General features: G+C 43.9%; 1 protein-coding gene across 1 annotated transcript in view; it reads right to left on the bottom strand.

Moving 5' to 3' along the window:
- Positions 1–23339, bottom strand: part of GABRA5 (gamma-aminobutyric acid type A receptor subunit alpha5) — a 405793-nt gene that overhangs the window by 129447 nt on the left and 253007 nt on the right. The window lies entirely within an intron of this gene.

Raw genomic sequence — 23339 nt, 5'->3', positions numbered from 1 at the left:
ATTGGGACATTGACGCAATTCTAATATTTTTGGCTCTATACACCACCACAATGGATTTGAAATGAAACAAACAATATGTGCTTTAACTGCAGACTTTCAGCTTTAATCTGAGGGTATTTACATCCAAATCAGGTGAACGGTGTAGGAATTACAACAGTTTGTATATGTGCCTCCCACTTTTTAAGGGACCAAAAGTAATGGGGCAATTGGCTGCTCAGCTGTTCCATGGCCAGGTGTGTGTTATTCCCTAATTATCCCATTTACAAGGAGCAGATAAAAGGTCCAGAGTTCATTTCAAGTGTGCTATTTGCATTTGGAATCTGTTGCTGTCAACTCTCAATATGAGATCCAAAGAGCTGTCACTCTCAGTGAAGCAAGCCATCATTAGGCTGAAAAAACAAAACAAACCCATAAGAGAGATAGCAAAAACATTAGATGCGGCCAAATCAACTGTTTGGAACATCCTTAAAAAGAAAGAACGCACCGGTGAGCTCAGCAACACCAAAAGACCCCGGAAGACCACGGAAAATAACTGTGGTGGATGACCAAAGAATTCTTTCCCTGGTGAAGAAAACACCCTTCACAACAGTTGGCCAGATCAAGAACACTCTCCAGGAGTTAGGTGTATGTGTGTCAAAGTCAACAATCAAGAGAAGACTTCATGAGAGTGAATACAGAGGGTTCACCACAAGATGTAAACCATTGGTAAGCCTCAAAATCAGGAAGGCCAGATTAGATTTTGCCAAACAACATATAAAAAAACCTTCACAGTTCTGGAACAACAGATGAGGTCAAGCTCAACTTGTACCAGAGTGATGGGAAGAGAAGAGTATGGAGAAGGAAAGGAACTGCTCATGATCCAAAGCATACCACCTCATCAGTGAAGCATGGTGGTGGTAGTGTCATGGTGTGGGCATGTATGGCTGCCAATGGAACTGGTTCTCTTGTATTTATTGATGATGTGACTGCTGACAAAAGCAGAAGGGTGAATTCTGAAGTGTTTTGGGCAATATTATCTGCTTATATTAAGCCAAATGCTTCGGAACTCATTGGACGGCGTTTCACAGTGCAGGTGGACAATGACCCGAAGCATACTGCAAAAGCAACCAAAGAGTTTTTTAAGGGAAAGAAGTGGAATGTTATGCAATGGCCAAGTCAATCACCTGACCTGAATCCGATTGAGCATGCATTTCACTTGCTGAAGACAAAACTGAAGGGAAAATGCCCCAAGAACAAGCAGGAACTGAAGACAGTTGCAGTAGAGGCCTGGCAGAGCATCACCAGGGATGAAACCCAGCGTCTCTTGATTTCGATGCGTTCCAGACTTCAGGCTGTAATTGACTGCAAAGGATTTGCAACCAAGTATTAAAAAGTGAAAGTTTGATTTATGATTGTTAATCTGTCCCATTACTTTTGGTCCCTTAAAAAGTGGGAGGCACATATACAAACTGTTGTAATTTCTACATCGTTCACCTGATTTGGATGTAAATACCCTCAAATTAAAGCTGAAAGTCTGCAGTTAAAGCACATCTTGTTTGTTTCATTTCAAATTTATTGTGGTGGTGTATAGAGCCAAAAATATTAGAATTGTGTCGATGTCCCAATAATTATGGACCTGACTGTATATATATATATATATATATATATATATATATATATATATATATATATATATACAGTATATAAAATAAGAAGCCATTTAACCATTTTTTTAAGGGTCCATTAAAAAGTAAGAAACATTTTGAAAACATCAAGGGTCAGTAATACTGCAGAAATCATGAGTCAAGAGTCAGTGGTTCATAGATCAGGGGGCAAGTACTGCAAAGTGCAAGGATTAGGAGTAATGCAGAGTTCAGAGGCCAGTAATACACAGGATGTACTGGATGGACTATTGTCTTTATTCAACCTCAACTACTATGTAACTATGTAGTAATGTGTAGTATAGAGTGCAGATGTCAGGAGTAAGTAACATAGAGTGCACAAGCCAGGAGAAAGTAACACAGAGTGCAGAAGTCAGTAGTATGTAATGCAGAGTGCAGTGGACAGTGGTAAGCAATGCAGAGTTCAGTAGTCAGCAATAAGGAAGAGTAAACTACAGGTGGGAACATGTCCTCCCCTCTGTCTGCCACTGTCATACACTGAGCCCAGACCTGTTGGTGTGGCCTTTAGGGGACACAAGGACTCTATACACACCTCATTACCCCAAAATACTTACATTGAGTCAAACATTGAGATAAAACATACCAGTGGGATGGGACTATGTGCAGTTAGGGCTATCAGGGCTCACATTGTTTGGATACAGTATCCAGAGGCTTGATAGGGCTAGGTGAATTAGGTGATCAGACCCCAGGGTTTGCTGATTGGCCCAGGTCAGGAGCTTGCAGCATGGCAGGAATGATCACAGCTGAGCCAATAACCCTGCACACGTAGAGATAGCAGTAGAGATGAGCGAAATGTACCTGGGTTTCATTCAGGGTACGTTTGGAGAAGTTTACCTAGGCACAGATGCCAAATCTGAACCTCATTGAAAACAGGAAAGGTAAAGGGATTGTCAAAAAAGGGCATGGACAGCTGGGCGTTGCTTAGTGGGGCATGTACTAAAGCAAAAAAATATTCAATAAATTCCATTTGGCAGCTATTTTAATATTTCTTAAAATGAAACCTTAACCTCCCTGGCGGTCTGATTATGTCCAGATTTCTGTGCTAAAAGCGGTACATTCTTTTGCATGGAAATCTGTTGTTTTACATTTTAAAACTCACCTTGCCCTGCCATCCCCTGCCATTCTCCCCCGTCGTCCTCCCCTGCCGTCCTCCTGCTGTGTGCTCGGCCGATGCCGGCACCTGTCTTCCTGTTCCCTTCCCTGCGAGCGTTGCGAAGCAGGGGGGTGGAACCAGCGGCAATTTAAAATATGTAAATACACTAAATGACATGAAACAAAGTTGTGATCCTAACTGATCACACTGTATCATGCCATTTCACCACAGGATTGCACCTGGTGACTTTTCCAGTGCCTTGCCTGTGCTTTTCCAGTTCTTTGCCTGGAAAATTGAGAATGATCATGGCGTCCAAAAAGCGTTCTTTTTGCGCAAAATCGCTTTTAGACGAACTGGAAAACAGTGACAGCGAAACTGAGTTACTCAGGTACGGAAAGTGACGACAGCAACGATTCTGATGTCTCTTTCTGGCACATAGCTCAGTTTGAAATTCTGAAGAATCATTTGATATACTTCACAAATTCCACAAGCTATGTGCCAGAAAGAGACATCAGAATCGTCGCTGTCATCACTTTTCGTACCTGATGATGAATTTTCCCACAAATCGCTATCGCTCAGTTCTTCAAGTAACTCAGTTTCACTGTCGCTGTTTTCCAGTTCGTCTAAAAGTGCTTTTGCGCAAAAATAACGCTTTTTGGACGGCATGGTTGTTCTCAATTTTCCAGGCACAAAGCACTGGAAAAGCAAGGCAGGACACTGGAAAAGTCACCAGGTGGAATCCTGTGGTTAAATGGCATGATACAGTGTAATCCATTAGGATCACAGCTTTGTATCATGTCATTTGTGTATTTACACTTTTGAATTTGCCGCCGGTTCAACCCCCCTGCGTCGCAACGCTCACAGGGAAGGGAACCTGAAGGCAAGTGCCGGCAATAGGCCATGCACAGAGCGGGGAGAGACTGTGAGGATGGCGGGGGATCACAGGGAAGGTGAGTAACATTGTGGGGTAATCCTGAGTGTGGCTCAGGGTTACTGCTTTTGGTACTGAAAGTTAACCCTCAAGCCACACTCGGGAATACCACCAGGGAGATTAAAAAGTCCAAAATTCCTTCATGTAACATATTTGGGGGATGCTCTAAACTTGCATGTGAAGTGGTGCATTGGTACTCTGTAAAGAAACCCACTACATCAGCACCAACATTTAAAAAATTAAATTAGATGGCCATAAATAATGTTATTGGGGAATCCCGTGCAAACCACCACAAAAGGGTGGGGTCTCCTCAAATCCATTACAGACCCCCTATTTGAGTGTGCAGTTGGCAAGCTGAAGGAGGAGGGGATGAACATGCAGTCCCCATCCTTAACCATACCAGGCCAGATTCCCTTAACATGGGGAGGGTATCTTGCCAGTGGGAACCCCATGTTAAAGGAGTTGTAAAGGCAACTCTATCCAGGAATGTCCATGAGTCCCTCGACCATCAAGGACTCTTCCTACTGATTGGTTGAGACAAAGCGGCTCCCGCTGCTGTCAATCAAAGTTAGTTAGCCAATCAGGAGAGAGAGGTGGCAGGGCCAAACAGAACCTTCATGTCCAAATGGACACACGGAGCTGCAGCTCGGCTTGGGTGCTCCCATAGCAAGCTTCTTGCTGTGGGGGCACTTGATAGGAGGGAGGGACCAGGAGAAGGGACCCGAGAAGAGAAGGATCCAGGCTGTCCTGTGCAAAGCCAACTGCACAGAGGAGGTAAGTATAACATGTTTGTTTAAAAAAAAAACACAAGATGTTACAATCACTTTAATAATGATGAATGCAAGGGCCTCTTTCCCACAATCCTAGCCCAAAGGTTGTGAGAGTGCATGGAGGGGGCTTGCTGAAATCTGGAAGTCCCCTTTAAAATAAGGGGGACCATAGATATTCCCTACATCCCAATACACACTGATGTACTTTTACAAACCCTAACAACCACCCTAAGCAGGAAACGGTCACATTTATCAGTGGTAATAATACTGTTACTAAATGTTTCACTTACCACCACTGCATACATATGGCGGTTTTTGGCTCTGCCAAACTCCTTATTAAGTTTCGATGTCTGACAAACTCTGAACATGCAATATTCGGACTGAACGTAGGTTTCGTTCTAACTGGAAGCTCACGCTTAAAGAGCAACAAAACCTGGACTTGTTAAAGTATATGAGTGTGTTTTGGCATGGGGGGATATCTGGGGGGCCCCTTATTTTGAAGAGGGCTTCCAATGTAAATGAAGGTTCATCACTGAACACAAGTGCATAAGGGTCATTTATACTGACTACTTACCTATGTAGCAGGGTCATATACACTGATTGCCAACGTAACTAGTGTATTTTCACCAGTCCCTAACAGAACAGGTGATTGCACAATGCCCACCAAAATAACAAGGGGCAGATACACTGACCACCAATGTAAAAGGTGCACTCACACTAACCACAAATATAATAGGGACATTTTTACTGGCCACCCATGTAAACAAGACAGGTGGTAAAAATAGCTGGCAAAAGAGACCACTGGCGAATCTCAGATCTCACAGATATTTTTTCATTTTATTCATTCACTAAGCTAAAAGCTCACTCTGTAAATAGAAAATGCACTTAACTTAGTGAATGAATAGATGGTTTGCTGACTATTATCATCCAATCGCATGCAAGCAAAAATCCTGTTTTTTTAAATTGTCTTTGCACATGACTAGGTATTCTCTTCAAAGTGTATTTTTACTTTTTTCACATCTAAAATAGTAAAATTTCCTTTAGTAAATTAACCCCAGTCTTCAAACTGTCAGATCTGTTTGCAATGGGACCTGTAATATCTGGGGATGTTTAAAAATCCACTCCATGATGAGTAAGCTGAACTTTTGGTTTTGCTTATACTGTGGTGATCAAACCCCTGCTCTTCTCCCTCTTCCTTCTGCAAATCTTACAAGACAGGTCAGAGTGATTCTACGTGCTGGCACTGTCCAATCAGAATCACTTTGATCCATCCCCAATGCCCTGCAGACAGAAGAGCAGGTAGAAGAGTGGGTATTTCAAATCCTAACTTTGAAGGGCGCGCCGCACAGAGTGATTTCATTATGGCTTGCAAACGACTTCTTTAGCAGAATTCAATGCAAGGTACTCTGAAGTCACCCCCAAGTACTGCTATAACCTTTATCTAAGTCGGAGCAACTAGAGTTAGAATGGTTCCATTGCACTGAATGGGGCACGACTTGTCAGGGGACTAAGTTGCCTGACAGGTCATCCCAGTGTGAACCAAGCCTTTGGGTCTTAGTTCACCTTTTCATTTTTTCTGTAAAGCTGAACTAGCCCTTTAAAGTCAATTGCACCCTGGTAAAAAAGGGGGCTGTGAGTGACTGTTGTTACTCATATGATCGCGCCTAGGACTAGTGAGTATCAATAAATGAATACAAAAATAAATTAATTCAAAAATGAATAAATAATTAATTAAATATTAAAGAATTGAGCAGCTAGTCGAAAACACCAATGTGTTAGTGAATGTAAAACAGGGGGGGACAGCGCTCAATGTTATCTGTGCATATCAAAACCACAAATCACAATTAAATGCTAATAATAGTTGGGTTCCCCCAAGTGATTAACCATAAAGTGACTGTGCAACTATAAATAGGTATAAAACAACTTATAGTCCATTCATAAAGTGCAGGTGCAAATGTGCAGCAAACAAATTAAAGTGATTGAATTGCTTGGTGCTCAGCAAAGATGCATCCTTTATGTGAAATGAGGGAAAAGTAATCCGTCACCATGTGTCCTACTCACTTACCAGATGACCCCTTGGGGTCTAGCATAGGTAAGTGGTAACTTCAAGAAATTCCCGGTGTTTGGCCAGACTCTCGTCTCCCCGCTCTATTTAGATGCCCGGGACTTTATCCACTGTATAAGGAGGACTGGTATGGATTCCGCTAAGTATTCCACTCAAGCCATACCATTCCATACCAGTCCTCCTTATACAGTGGATAAAGTCCCGGGCATCTAAAGAGAGCAGGGAGACGAGAGTCTGGCCAAACACCGGGAATTTCTTGAAGTTACCACTTACCTATGCTAGACCCCAAGGGATCATCTGGTAAGTTAGTAGGACACCTGGTGACAGATTCCTTTTCCCTCATTTCACATAAAGGATGCTGAGCACCAAGCACTTCAACCACTTTAATTTGTTTGCTGCACATTTGCACCTGCACTTTATTAATGGACTATAAGTTGTTTTATACCTATTTATAGTTGCACAGTCACTTTATGGTTAATCACTTGGGGGAACCCAACTATTATTATCATTTAATTGTGATTTGTGGTTTTGATATGCACAGATAATATTGAGCGCTGTCCTCCCCCCTTGTTTTACAATTGCACCCTGGTGTAGCACAACATGGTCTATCAAGGCCACAAGACTTACGACTCCACTGAAATAAATCTTCCTACAGCAAACAACACTATGCATGCCATATTGTTTATTGAAAGTCATATTGTATATATCAGAATACAACCCCACTATGCTTATTATAGTTACTTTTCTCTACCAAGATCCATGATTGGAGTAAAATGCATCAGCAGGAGAGGTGTTTAGTGAAGCCAGACCTTGTAAACAAAGAACACCTGGTTTTTAAAAAGAACACAGAGTTCCCACTTGAGCAATGAATTTCGATGCCAGCTTTAGAGGCATATTCTGACCTTTAATGGCAGTAGTCACTTTTCCAATCATGCATCTTCCACAGCAGTCATGTCACAGATTGTGAAAATGAACAGATTCAACTTACTACCCTATAACTAACATGTCTTGGCATTCTAAAAGACTCTGCCATAAGAGATTCAAAGCTTCCTTTAACCCAGATATAACAGCTTATAATAGATACCCTTTCATTTTTCACTCTACTGCCTTATTTTCCTTAACAGGAAATCTACCAATGGAACGACAACTTTATAAGAGCTACAATTCAGCCAATTATGACAGTTAGTAAATAGTTTTTATACTAGGTAAGTGCTTAAAATTTATGAAAGTCAATTTTTATCACAATATTTCAGTTAGAAGGCTTTTATTTCGACTTCAGTTAAACAGTTATAAACATATGAAAAATTCAATGTACAGTACAGTCAATGTTCTTTCTGTAGACTTCATTTTCTCTTCTAGGACAATTAAAGATTTCATTGTAAAAGAGTCTATTTTTGTCTCCATCACCCTTCGATTATATGTTCTGTTCCTACAAAGAAATGTGAAGGGGTCTTTGTTTTAACTTTACAATTTTTCTGTTACATCCTTTTCAAAGGAAATTCAAAAGACTTGTGATTACTGTATAAAGGTCTGAGAATAAAGATAGATCTCCTGTAATGTTTAATGTGATTTCATTCATTCTAATCGTGAAAGAAATGGATGAAAGCACTGCATGTACATTTCAAAAAAAAAAAAATTAAAATTGTTTTACTTTCATTTCCTCTTATCAAACGATTACAATAACAGTGGGAGTTCTTGTAAAGGTAGCTTATTAGTTACCCACCAAGCTGGTAAACATAATAACAAGCGGGGGTTCATAAACCACAGGTCTTCTATTTATAAAAACCTTGGCTAAGGAAAACAGTGCCGTTGATCCCACATGAGCCACTTCGTAGCATACAACATTCAACAGACGTGGGAAATTAGGTTGGTTTCTGTGGGTAACACCTAAATTAACTTTCTCAGTTTCATGTATTTTTTTTTTTTTTAATTCCTGGGAGAGATGGATCAAATTAAAGATGTATCAAATAAAAAAAATAAAAAAGTCATATAACAATAATAATAATAATAAAACGTGTATGTAGCAATTAGGAGAAACTATAACATATGTTGATCAAAGTTCAATTTTTTTAATTGGTTTGTGGAATTGAAAAAAAAAAAATACCATGGGATATAGCACAGCGCATATTAGGTATGTGTAATTGTGTGTATCTCATTACTTGCAGGCAGCTCCTTCTAGTAAAAATCATTCTTGCAGTCTTCTTTACAACCACCGGATACTGCCCCAGAGCCGCTGTTTCCGGCGCTGTGAAGATTAACAGCAGTGGTTGCTACTGAGGAAAGTTGCACCACTCGCCCGTTACCTTCTGCCCTCTCAGCCTGTTACTAAATTTGTATTATGTCACTCCCATAATGCCCCATACACACGTGCAGATTTTCTGAAGACTTTTGTCTGCAGACTTACCAAAACCATATAATATGAGGTCAAACCTAAACACTTTCAATTTGTATGCAATCCGGTAGGCCCTTGCACTACATAGAAAAGGTAAGTCTGCAGACAAAAGTCTGCAGATAATCTGCACGTGTGTATGGGGCATCATCCATCGCGTTCTGTGAATGTAGGAAAGTTAAATGACAGGATCTCCATCGCTAATTTTCAGAACACTGTGCATTGTGAGAATGTGGTACTATGGGCAATATAAAAGGCACAGGGGTGAGCATGTGGCACAACTTTTCTCAGTAGCAGCGGTTGTGAAGGAGACACTGCAGGGATGATTTTAAGCACATGCAGCTGCTTGCAGGTATTGGGATACACATCTTTTTTTTTTTTTGGTCATGCTCCAGGCCACCTGTTGATTGCAGTTGGTGGGTTTGATTGTCTGTTGGTTTAGGATCAGCCTAGTTTGGGAGAAGAGGTGAATCGATTGCTGGCGTTCTGATGATACAAGTTAAATCCGGTCCAATTGCAGATTGAGCTTATGGGCTTTCCACACACTTGTTTTGACTACTCTATACCTTGAGGGTCATTACTTTCTGGTAAGCAGGATCTTTTCTTCTGACACAGTGGTGATGTGTGCTTTCAAGATTCATGGCATTTGGTGTGGGGATCGCCTTTTCGCACATGTGTATAACGCGCACCCCTAATTTTCGATTAAAAATCGGTATAAAATTTTGTTTCACACCAAGCATTGTAATTGACAAAAAAACGTTGTTGAACACGTGCGGCCATGATAAAAATCATTTATTGACAACGTAAACTGGTATAAACACAATACCGAAATAAAATTATGCTTACCGTAACGTGTGGGCGAGGCGAGGAAATGAAGCGGCGACCATACAGCGGATAATAAGAATTCTCACCCCCAGTTCGGGCCGCCCACTGTACGCGACGAGGGGACGTTTTTTTTTTCTTCGCCCTCAGTGAGTGGCTGCAGCCTGGAAAAGGCGAAGTGCGAACTCACAATTCGCCTGCGCCCTCAATGGACCGGCCGCCACTGCCACCCCACCCCAGCCCTCGTTTATAACGCGCACCCAAACTTTGATTTCTTTTTTTGGTAGAAAATTTTGCGCGTTATACTCAAATAAATATGGTATTTATGGACATTCCTTTACTGGACTGAATATCGTTTTCATTGGCACTGCACCCTATTGTTTACTCTGTCACCCTGTTCTTTACTCTTGTTTTGCTGTTTGGTGTTGTATCACCCCAAAAATATACTAGACTTCAGTTTTAAGTTTAGGGGTAAAATAATAAGCTGTAATACTTCCCTTATTCCTTTCTCTCCAGGCATCCAGGGCGCTCTTCTTCTCAACAATGCTGGTCCTGTATTGTACATTATGACATCAGAGTGTGTTCAGAGCGCCTAAGAGAGAAGGCTTCAGGGAACTGATAGCACAGCTTAGTAAAGTAAATATTATAACCTATTTGTCTACATCTAGAATAAAAAGAGGAAGTGAACAGTTCAAAATTTTAATTTGTTTTTTTTTTTTTTTAAATGTAGCAAGCACCCTCCTAGTCAGGTGCTAGGTGAAAACATTTGTGTGCTCTTCTGCTTATCAGGGAGCAGGATTTCTAGTCTTGCCTGTTACATGTGTCCAAGTGTGATTCACTTGGTCTGAGGGAGTGTCCCCACTTTGTCCAATAGGGGAGCCTGTTGGACAGTGGAGGAAACTCAGCCAGTGACACACAGGCTTTTGTGACAGTCCCAGTGGGAAGGCACAACGACAGTGCATCCTGGGATTGTTCGTAAAAGCCTGGGACAGGGCGACAGGGCATCTTTGGCGGGAAGCAGAGTCCCAGGAGGAGGGTGACGGCTGTCTCTCCTCCAGTCAGAAAAGAAGTGGTCACAGGCAGTTGGCCTAGTGGACCAGATGTGTGGGGCTGAGCTGCAAGGTCCTGTGGAAGTTGACGGTGGAGCAAGGGCAGAGATTCCTGTGGAAAGCAGTATCAGTGAGTACCAGGGAACTTGCCAGGGGTCTGCCCAGAAAGGGGACCCCTCCAGGGAAAGTCAGTGGACAAAAGGCCAGCACACACAGTGGGTCAGAAAGGAGGTGCCAAGACCCTGAAGAGAAACTTAAAGTACTCTTCATCATTTAAAACCTTTACCTCAGTGGCAAAGTGAAGCAGCAGCCCTGCCGCACACACCTCAGATAGATGTACTCAATCTAGGGATCGACCGATATCAGTTTTTTGTTGTTGCCGATAGCGATATTTTGGCCATCACATGTCGGTGTCGGCTGATATGGGCCGATATTTTGTACATTTAAAGTTTTGAAAGATAAAGACAATTTTTGACACAAATCTGGTACTTATTATGTTAATTTTTGTTTAATGCTTAATGGCTGGCTTGCTGGCACCCTGTGGTGAATGGCTGGCTGGCTGGCTGGCACCCTGTGGTGGGTGGCTGGCTGTTTGGTACCTTGTGGTGGGTGGCTGGCTGTCTGGCACCCTGTGGTGGGTGACTGGCTGGCTGGCACCCTGTGGTGGGTGGCTGGTTGGCAACCTGTGGTGGGTGGCTGGCTGAAACAGGTGCTGTGGGTGGCTGGCTGCTACAGTGCCTGGGGCTGGCTGGTACTGGGCCTGTGGCTGGCTGGCTGGTACAGGGCTTGTGGGTGGCTGGCTGGCTGGCTGGCTGGCACCCTGTGGTGGGTGGGTGGGTGGCTGGCTGTCTGGCACCCTATGGTGGGTGGCTGGCAGGCTGGCACCCTGTGGTGGGTGGGAAGCTGGCACAGGGGATGTGTGTAGCTGGCTGGTACAGGGCCTGTGGGTGGCTGGCTGGCTGGTACAGTGCCTGGGGCTGGCTGGTACTGGGCCTGTGGGTGGTTGGCTGGTACAGGGCCTGTGGGTGGCTGGCTGGTTTGCTGGTACAGTGCCTGTGGCTGGCTGGTTGGTACAGGGCCTGTGGGTGTGGGTGGCTGCTGTGCATGGGTGTATGGCTGTGATATACTCCTGCGAGACTAGTCCCGACTCCAGATGAGGCTGTCCAAGGCAAGGGAGGTGGCCTAAGAAGGCAGAATGACGTCACGAAAATATCAGCAATATTGGCCAGTTCCGGGGGCCGATACCGATATATCGGGGAAAGTGTATATCGGCCCTCGATATATCGGCCTTGCTGATAATCGGTCGATCCCTACCTCAACTGTGTTAGTTGGAGTATCCCACACATCCCTTCTCCCATCCCAGTTCCAAAATAAATACAAAAAAACAAATCCCCTGGACTGTTTATTGACTGAGCCAAGGACTTAAAGCTACAAGTTCAATTGTCTGTTGCTATGGGTAACCCAGGGGAATCCACTTTACAGCCATGTGTAAATGGACAGCAGAGTCCGTTTAGCCCCCCCATTCACACCAAATCCGACTTTGAAATTGTGCGACTTCACTTGACTTTCAAAGTCGCATGCCAGTGCAACTTGACTAACATCATGTGCAGATGTTTATGCAAGTTGCACCTGAAATTGCCAAAAGTAGTGAAGGAACTTCTTTTTTAAATTGGTGCGGCACCATAAAGTCGGTGTCGCCGCTCCATCTCAACTCAGATTTTGTCCCCGGGATGTCAAAACAATTTCTCACTACCACACGACCATACAAATATATCCTGGCAAAACACTTTTTTCTCCGATCTAACTTTTTAAATCACAATCAGCTGAGTTTCTGAATGCTAGACCATAGCTTTCCACTATGAACCTATCACCAAATACAACACTTCCTCTCCTCTAATGTAAATCCTAAAAATTGTTGGACCCGGCCACTCACGCATTTTGAATCGCTTTGCTCTGCAGATACTCCTCAAACACACGTCATATCTAACATATACACCTTGCTCTTTGCCAAGTTCCCTGTTAAGAACAAAACATGTCAATCTTGGGAACGTGACGTGTCCCTAGACCTTACAGATGAGCAATGGGAACGCTCCTTTACAACCATTCTCAAAGGCTCCCTAAACGTCTCGGTCTAAGAAAATGGTTTTAAGATCTTTACATGTTGGTACAGGGTTCCAACACTCCTACATAAATTTGATCCGACCATTTCCACTCTATGCTGGAGATGTAAGGCGGATCCAGGTTCTCTTGTACACATATGGTGGTCATGCCCCATAATCCAAAAGTTCTGGAAGGCAGTTCACTTCACTCTCCTACAAATCTCCAAGTGCAAATTGGATTATTCCCCCCGCTATATATCTTCTACACCAGGGATCCTCAAACTATGGCCCTCCAGCTGTTGCAGAACTACATGCCCCATGAGGCATTGTAAAACTCTGACATTCACAGACATGACTAGTCATGATGGGAATTGTAGTTCCCGAACAACTGGAGGGCCATAGTTTGAAGACCCCTGTTCTACACCATACCTCACAGACAGAAGGCACAAACTTCAAATCTCTAGCCATGCACATGATCAACGCCGCCAAGATGTGCATCCTTGTTCTATGGGGTAAGACTCGAGCCCCATAGAATGGTTTAGAAGAATTGATAGAACAGCTGAGATGGAAGAACTTATAATCATTTCCAATGATAACATCTCCAAAACACATTACCCTTTGGTTCCATTGGTATTAATTTAAATCCATCTCTGAGTACACTCAAATAGTAGCTCCCAATCGGTAAGATATGAAACCAGAAACCAAACCCTAGTATTCTTTTCACACCCTGTGAACACTTACCCACCTTCCTACATTCTACTGGTAGAGGATGTGGGTGTGTGATTGTAGGTCGCAAGTCCAGGGTTGTTGGAGGCTCTGCACCCCCTTCTTCGGCTTACCACACTCCCTCCCCCTACACTCTCTCCACACTCTTATTTATCCAATGTCTTAATTCACCCCTCTCCCTCCATACCCCCACCTTACCCTCCCCCTTACACCTAATTCAATAGTTTGATCCACCATGGCAGCATACAAATTGACATTTCATCAAGGCAGGCAGTGGGCCTGTCTACCCAGATGACCTCCCCCCCTTATGCCCCGTACACACGTACGATAAAACTCGCTTTGGACCTGATCGCACGATAATCTGATCGTTAGTACACAGCTTTCGACAGCCGATCACGACAGTCCATCCAACAAAATCCGAAGGGACAAACAGGAAAACTTCTGTCGTACGATAGCCCCGCGAACTACAATCGTTTAATCAGTACACTATGCGTCCCCTAAAAATCGATCCACAAAAACCGCGCATGATCAGAAACACTAAAATAGCACGGAAAAAGCCTGGCTGCCATTGTTTTCGTTTTGCACCATCTGATACATAGCCAAGCAACCAGGAAGCATTTCCCGAATCGTATGACAAAAATCATACGGTTTGTACGCATTGTTGAATTCAATGTTAGTATCATGCAACAAAATGCGAACTATAAGTCGTCCGATTATGTGTGTACGGGGCTTTAGTGTCCTCCTGATCTCACCTCTAGAGGCTCCCACGTTATGATACAAATCTACTGTCCCTTTCACAAATCTACATTGCATAACCTCCTTTTTGCCACCCACAAGGTTCTTGTAGTTTGTAGGTTATTGATTATTGAGCCTCAGACATAGTTATACTCTACTCTTTTATTTGCTGTGAGGCCTGCAAGCCTACATAATTTAAATTTTTCATGTTAACTTGACCTTGCTCTTTTAATTCATGAGTTTATTATACTTACCACTGTTGTAAGCTTTGTTGATGCGATTTCAATAAAACATTTTGGAATAAAACAAAAAAAACAAAACAAAAGTCAGTTTTGCACTGATTTGAACAGTTCTATAACCGACAATAAGGTGTGACTTATCATGTGATTTGGATCCATCACACCGCGTGACAAGTCGCACCAGTGTGAACAGTGGCATACTCACGGCCTCCCATAGAGCAGAGTGGGCTTTGTCCATGTCCACTCTACAGATAATGAGTGGACACAGATGAGTCATCCTCATGCTCTGCTCTGATCAGCAAGGGATCAGCTCACAGACCCCCTGCTGATCTCAACGGAATCCGTACCCTGTGAAAGGGGCCTTAGTATGGCAATTTTTATTTAGTTACATTGGTTCAGCTTGTGCCATACCTGTTAAATTTCCATAAAAGTTGAAAATCACTGTAGTAGCCATCACCAGGGCAGCCATCAGAAATTTTGGGGCCCCTTACACAGCTTTAGGTCTGTGCCCCCCCCCCTCCCTGGGGCTGACCACAAGCATTCCTCAAGGCCTGCCCACTGGCTGTCCCACCAAATACACCCAACTGGCCATCCCACCAAGTCCTCCAGTGCACTCATTTTTATTTTAATACTTTTTCTATCTAATATATCCTCCATCCCATGTCCTCTTCCTCCTCCACTGCCATATCCTTCACCCCATGTCCTTCTCCTTCTCCATCCCATGTGCTCCTCTTCCTCCACCAGTCCCATCTCCCCTATCCCATGTTCTTCTCCTCCATCCCATGTCCTCTTACTTCTCCAGTCCTATCTCCTCCATTCCATGTCCTTCTGCTCCTCCAGTCCCATCTCCCACATCCTCCTCCTCCTTCTGCAGTCCCATCTTCAGCATCCCATGTCTTCTTTCTCAAATCCCATCTCCTCCATCCCATGTCCTCCTGCTCTTCCAGTCTCATCTCCTCAAACCCACATCCTCCTCCTTCTACAGTCCCATCTTCAACATCCCATGTCTTCCTCCTCCAGTCCCATGTCCTCTTCCTTCTCTATTCCCATCTCCTCCATCCCATTTCCTCCTTCTCCTCCAGTCCCATTTCCTCCTTTCCACATCTTCCTCCTCCTCCATCCCATGTCCTCCTCCTCCATCCCATATACTCCTCCTCCTCCATTCCATGTCCTCCTGCTCCTCCATCCCATGTCGCCCTTCTCCTCCTTCCCATGTCTTCCTTCTCCAGTCTCAACTCCCCCTATGTCAGTCCTCTCTTCCTTCTGTGCTCCTCAGTACAGCCCAGATCCAGTCCAGTGTTATCCCTCCAGTATGTAGGGGAAAGGAGTGTGGAGGGTATGACAGTGGCAAAATGGGGAAGGATTTATTTTAATGGCAGTCTGTGGGGTGACTAGAAAGTGATGTTGGGCAGATAAGGGTCCAAGTGATATCCGTCAGCTGGATGTATGAAATGGTCTGGGGGTTTAGAATAAAAAAAAACTATTGTGCTCATCTACTAATATATACAACAATAATACAAAATTGGTACTCAAAGAAAGAATCCTCCTGTTATAAGATGTCAATATATATCTATATAATCCAGTCCCAGCACTCTGTTTATGTCTAGATGATTTGCAATGAATTTATGACAAATCATTTAACCCTGTGTTATCCAAATTCTGCATCTGCACAATCAGAAGTGTAAATTCACTAAATAAACACAGGGTTAAATAAACGGTCATAAATTACCTTCACATTATCTGGACAGAGTGGTTGGGGGATATTTATATAGACAGGGCTTTGTGCCAGCTTGGGAGACATCTGTCACCCTGGCTGTCTCTTGATTCCCCTCCTCTCCTTATCCCTGCAATACCTACAAGACAAATCCTAAGAGAAACTTTGACAGCTTTTCATCCAAGGAGACTTTGCTCAGAAAAAATCTCAGCTCACCTCCTCCCTGTAGTGTGAGCAGCTGTCCCAGCTAGCAGTAGCTACAGTGCGCTCCGCCTTCCAGTGGGCTTCACCTTTCAGTGCGCTCCACCTTTCAGTGCGCTGTTGATCCGGTGGGGGTTTGAGTCCGAGATCAATGCAGGAGACGAGGGAGGGGAGAAAGAAGCTTTGGAGATTTTAAATACATACACCCCCGATCAGAGTTGTATAAAGTACTCGAAACCCATACTTGAGTAAAAGTACAAGTGCTCGATCAAAAAGTGACTTGAGTAGAAGTGGAAGTGCTTGATCAAAAAGTGACTTGAGTAGAAGTACTAAAGTATTCAACATTTTTTTGTACTTAAGTTTCGCAAGTAGTTTTTTTTTTTAAATTTGCTACTCAAGTACTGAAAGTAAAAGTACCAGTAGTTTTGAAAAAAAAATTGCTACTCAAGTACTGAAAGTAAAAGTACAAGTACTGTGTTATGTAGTTATTAAAGAAAGAAGTCAAAAGTTTGAACATCATATTGTTTTTTATTATTTCAAATGCAGCTTTTATTTATACATACAGTAGCATTTATTTTCGTATGCGCTGATAATACACATGTTTTGAGCTTCATGAAACCTGCCATCTACTGTTCTGGCAATGGTAATTTTAATAATAGTAACTAGTAACTATGCAGCACAAAAAAAAATATTGGAGTAGAAGTATTGAAATCATCGAAAAAATGTAGTTTAGTAAAAAGTGGAAGTAGGAGAAAAAAATTCTACTCTAGGAAAGTACAGATACCGACTTTCGGTACTTAAGTACAGTAGTGAAGTAGTTCTATTTAGTTACTATACATCTCTGCCCCCGATGCAGTGTATGTATTTAGAAGCAATGACACTGCTGCTGTCCCCACAATGGCAAGTAAACCCCCCCCCCTTTCCACTTACCTTGGTCCCTGAGTCCGCCCCTGGCCTAGGCTCCATCGGCTAGGTGGGCTGTTGTGATACACCGGCACCTGTCACAGAGTAGTTCATTGTGGCGCGGGTCTTCAGAAAATATGCAGGGAAGGTGCCCAGAGAAGCAATCCTTGCCCGGGCCCCTAGGGACACCTGGGCCCCCGAAAGGCTGTATGGGCTATACCCCCCTGATGGTGGCCCTGGCCACCACTACTACAGTGATCTCCAATAGCTTCTGGGTCCCATGCCAAGCAGGTGCCCTGGTTTGAACACATGAGGTCAATCCCTCAGCAAAGGCGCCATTAAGGGAAAACTTTGCAATTTCCCAAAAAATTAAAAGCCTTCTGAGTGTACAGTGTACAGAAATCACAATTTCCACATCGTCTAATCAAAGGAGGATTTGCATTAATTGAAAAAATGCAAAGTGTTCTCTGAATCCCATTAAGCCCATTTTTGCTTCATTAATGTATACTCCATTACCATGGGTTACTTGGTTCCATTGAGCGAATTGGTTGTACCAATTGGTTGTACCTTAATTTTGGTCTATAGACAGTTCAATAAAGAGACGATTTTACTATTTACCTTCTGGTCCTTTTTATTATGTATGTATTTATCCATGCTTGGCCAGGTGCAGGCCAGTTAAGTTCCTCCACCCCAAACTCGCTCATCCATGTCTTTATGGACCTCGCTTTGTGCACTGGTCCAAATCATTTGGTGGAGGAGGGATTATGGTGTGATGTTGTTTTTCAAGGGTTGGGCCCCTTAGTTCCAGTGAAGGAAACTTTCAAGGTGTCAGCATAGCAAGATATTTTGGACAATTTCATTCTCCCAACTTTGTGGGAACATTTTGGGAATGGCCCCTTCCTGTTCCAACATGACTGCACACCAGTGCACAAACAAGGCCCATAAAGACATGGATGAGTGTTTGGGGTGGAAGAACTTGAGTCCTGACCTCAACCCGATAGGACACCTTTGGGATGAATTAGAGCAGAGACTGCGAGCCAGGCCTTCTCATTCACATCAGTGCCTGACCTCACAAATGTGCTTCTGGAAGAATGGTCAAATATTCCCATAGACACACTCCTAAACCTTGTGGGTAGGGTTAAGCAAACCCGGACTGTATTGTTCAGGATCGTACCGGACTTTTGGTTATTCGGTATCTGGATACGGGCTCGAACATTTCACTGTATGTTCGGGATACAGTCTGTTGTTCAGTAATGTTATTTCATGTTTTGCCGCGGTTTTAATGGCGCTGTTTCAACAGCTGCAAGGCAGTCAATCAGCAAACGTTTAACTAGTGTGCCCTTAGAGGCCATCTCAGCCATGCCTACTAATGGCATGGCTGTGATTGGCCAGTGCAGCATGTGACCCAGCCTCTATATAAGCTGGAGTCACATAGTGCCACGCGTCACTCTGCTCTAACTATTGTAGGGAGAGGTTCCTGCTGCTGCTGAGGGAGAGATAGGAGAATATTGTAGGGGCAGGCTGGAGATTGCTTTCAGGGAAAGAATAGGAAGAATTTTCTTTACTCAGACAGAGATCTACATTGATTTTATTGTGTGTGGGTGCAGTGCACAATCTTTTTGCCCTGACCTGAGCCCAGTGAGGGAGAAAAAAAAAACTTTTATCAGTCCGTTAGGTAGGCGGCGTGCGGCGTGCAGCGGCCATGTAATGCAAGCTCAGTGCATATGTGTCTGCTTAATCTGGATTTAAAAAAAGAAAAAAAAAATTTCCTTCAAATTTTACTTTGACATACAGTGTTTAGACACTGCTTTTCTAATCTGCTCTTCAAAAAGCACCAATTTAAGGGGAAAATTCTTTTTTTTTCAGTTTTTAGGGGAAAAAAATATTTTTCAGTTTTTCAAATGGGTTTTTTTTTATTCAATTGCGGAATAGAACAACAACAGTATCCAACCTGTTAGGCGTGCGGCGTGTAGCAGCCATGTAATGCAAGCTCAGTGCATATGCGTCTGCTTAATCTGGATTTAAAAAAAAAAAAAAAAAACTTTTTTCCTTCATATTTTACTGTGACTTACAGTGTTTAGACACTGCAGTTCTAATCTGCTATTCAACAAGCACCAATTAAGGAGACAATTATTTTTCAGTTTTTCATTCATACTTTACTGTGACACTGTCATACAGCGTTTAGACACTGCTGTTCAAATCTGCTCTTCAAAAATCACCAATTAAAGGGAAAAATAAAAATTTTTCATTCATACGTTACAGTGAGATACACCCATTGGATACCGCTGTTGTATTCCGCTTTGAAATAAAAACCCATTTAGGGGGAAAAAATTAAATTGCAGCCTAGTCTGTATATGTTACAGTGAGATACACCCATTGGATACTGCTGTTGTATTCCGCTTATCAATAAAAACCATTTAGGGGAAAAAAATGCAATTGCGGGCTAGTCTGCATATGTTACAGTGAGATACACCCATTGGATACTGTTGTTCTATTCCACTTATCAATAAAAACCCATTTAGGGGAAAAAAATTAAATTGTGGCCTAGTCTCCATATGTTACAGTGAGATACACCAATTGGATACTGTTGTTGTATTACGCTTATCAATAAAAACCCATTTAGGGGAAAAAAATTTAATTGCGGGCTAGCCTTCATATGTTACAGGGAGATACACCCATGGATACTGTTGTTCTATTCCTCTTATCAATAAATAAGTCAATAAGTCAATCAATAAGTCTGGCCAGCATGTGCAAGGTGGAGTTCACATATGAGGTGATGAGCGGGAAGGCCGAAGTTACACTGCAGCGCTGACAGGCGAGCAGCAGCAGGGTGAGAACGCCGAAAGTGCGCACAGACGGTCCGCACTTTCTGCAGCAGCTCTGACATATCGGGGTAATTTTAAGGAAGCTCTATACCACCAAATTCAGCACATGTGCCAGGCACGGGATGTGCGTCAAACCTGCTATGCCCAGAGCTGCTACGAGATTTCGACCATTATCGCACACCACCAGGCCGGGCTTGAGGCTCACTGGCACCAACCACTCATCGGTCTGCTGTTCCATGCTCCTCCACAACTCCTGCGCGGTGTGGGGTTTTTCCCCCAAACAGGCACGTTTTAAAACTGCCTGCTGTCGTTTACCCATGGCTGTGCTGAAGTTGGTGGTGAAGGTGTTACGATGACCGGATGAGGAGGCGGTAGAGGATGAGGAAGCGGAGTAGGAGGAGTTAGGAACAGAAGGCAAACCTAAGCGCCCTGCAATCCTCGGTGGTGGAAGGACATGCGCCAAACTGCTATCCGCCTCAGGCCCAGCCGCCACTGCATTTACCCAGTGTGCTGTTAGGGAGATATAACGTCTCTGACCATGCTTACTGGTCCACGTATCCGTAGTTAGGTGGACCTTGCCACAGATGGCGTTGCGCAGTGCACACCTAATTTTGTCACCCACTTGGTTGTGCAGGGAAGGGATGGCTTGCCTGGAAAAGTAGTGGCGGCTGGGCACGACGTACTGTGGGACAGCCACCGCCATAAGGCTATTAAAACTCTGCGTCTCCACCAGACGGAATGACAGAATTTCAAAGGCCAGGAATTTTGAAATGCTGGCATTCAGGGCCAGAGATCACGGGTGGGTAGGGGGGTACTTCCTCTTCCACTCCAGTGTTTGGGAGATAGAAAGCTGAATGCTTTCACGGGACATTGTGGAGATAGTTGTTGGTGACCCAGGTGGTGGTGTTGCTGGCAGATCCTCTGTTTGCGGGGTGGCAGGTGCCACTGTCACTACAGAGGTGGATGAAGAGGCCGAGACTGCAGCAGAAGAGGAAGCAGGAGAAGCCAGAGACCTTTCTTGGTTTTTGAGGTGTCTACTGCACTGCAGCTCGTGCTTTGCACTTAGATGCCTGGTCATGCAGGTTGTGCTCAGGTTGAGGAGGTTTATGCCTCGCTTCAGGCTCTGATTGCACAGCGTGCAAACCACTCGTGTCCTGTCATCATCACATTGTCTGAAGAACTGCCACGCTAGGGAACTCCTTTGAGCTGGCTTTGGTGTGCTCGGTCCCTTGCTGCGTTGGGCAGTAGCAGGCGTAGTGTCTAGGGCACGGCCGCTCCGCTTTTGCACCCTGCTCCCCCTTCTGCTGTGCTGGTGGCTCTGTGCAACCACCGCCTCTACCTCCAAACTACTCAGGTCACCTGCATCACGTTCATTCCATGTGGGATCGAGGACCTCATCGTCCTCCACATCGTCTTCCACCCAGTCTTCACCCCTGCCCTCCTTGTGGGTCTCCACAATTCGGAATTCTGCAGCAGTTGGCACCTGTGTTTCGTCATCATCCGAGATGTGCTGCAATGGTCCTTCCATGTACTCATCTTGAGACATAAGTGGTTGGGCATCGGTGCACTCAATCTCTTCCACTTCTGGGGCAGGGCTAGGTGGATGGCCCTGGGAAAACATGCTAACAGAGTCATCAAAAAGAAGAAGAGACTTCTGCATGACTTGGGGCTCAGACTGCTTGGCTGAATTGCAAGGGGGTGAGGTGAAAGATTGATGGACATCGGCTGCAGGTGCCAACTCTGACCTTTCAGAATGAAACTGGGTGGGAGACAATGTGAAGGAACTGGAGGCACTGTCAGCAACCCAATCTACTATCGCCTGTACTTGTTCTGGCCTCAACATTTGTAGAGGCACATTAGGCACCTGCCAAATACTGCTGCAGGTTCTGTCGCCTACTCGCAGCTGAGAAAGGTTATTCACTTGTGTGTGTAGCTGGCACAGATGGACCACGTCCTCTCCTTGCAACAGGAGCTCCACCAGCAGCACCACAACCCAGCACTAACATGGTGGAGCAGTATGTGTGCACACGCCTAAACGTACTGAATGACGTGTCTGCCCCCTTCAACTTCTGGGTCTCCAAGTTGGGCACATGGCCTGAGCTTGCCCTTTACGCCTTGGAAGTGCTGGCCTGCCCTGCAGCCAGTGTATTACCTGAATGTGTATTTAGCACGGCTGGGGGTGTTATCACAGACAAGTGCAGCCGCCTGTCCAGAGCCAATGTGGACAAGCTCACGTTCATTAAAATGAACCAGGCATGGATCCCACAGGACTTGTCCATACCTTGTGCAGAATAGACATGTATACCGGCCTTACCCAGCCATTGTTGTATTTGATCTTTCTACTCTTTTGGGGTGTACCCTCATATAAAAAAAAAATGTAATTAAAAACCAAAACCAGTGTTGGCTACTTCGTCCTCCTCCTCCACCGCCGCCACCGCTTCCACCTACACCGCCATACCCACCGCCACCTCAACCTCCTACTTCATATGGGCCTCGTCCTCCTCCTACATCATTCAAGATTATTATTTTTTATTTTTATGTATTTTATGTTATTTTAAGTTATTTCCCTATCCACATTTGTTTGCAGAGCACTTGCCATGCTCTTAAGAAGATTTTGCAGCCATTAGCATCCCTCTAGCCTTTTCCATGTGTTTTTTTAGAGCCATTTTAGTGCTCAAAAGTTCGGGTCACCACTGACTTCAATGGGGTTCGGGATCAAGGTAAAGTTCGAGTTAAGTCCGGGTCACGAACCCGGACTTTTTTTTCAAGTTCGGCCGGACCCGCTGAACCCGGACATCCAGGTGTTCGCTCAACTCTACTTGTGGACTGCCTTCCCAGAAGAGTTGAAGCTGTTATAGCTGCAAAGGATGGGCCAACAGAGCATTGAATCCCACTGGCTAAGATTTGGATTCCATTAAAGTTTATGTGTAAAGGCAGGCGTCCCAATACTTTTGGTAATATACAGTAATATATAAATAAATATATATATATATACTGTATATGTATATATATATATATATATATATATATATATATATATATATATATATATATATATATAATCACTGTGTAAATTTATTGTGCTTTATAGTACTTGAAATTATTAAATAAATACTG

This window comes from Pelophylax lessonae (genome assembly GCF_965119305.1).
Source record: "Pelophylax lessonae genome assembly, chromosome: 2".
Lineage (NCBI taxonomy): Eukaryota > Metazoa > Chordata > Amphibia > Anura > Ranidae > Pelophylax > Pelophylax lessonae.
Note: the sequence above shows the minus strand (reverse complement) of the source record. Positions and strands in the feature narration are given on the sequence as shown.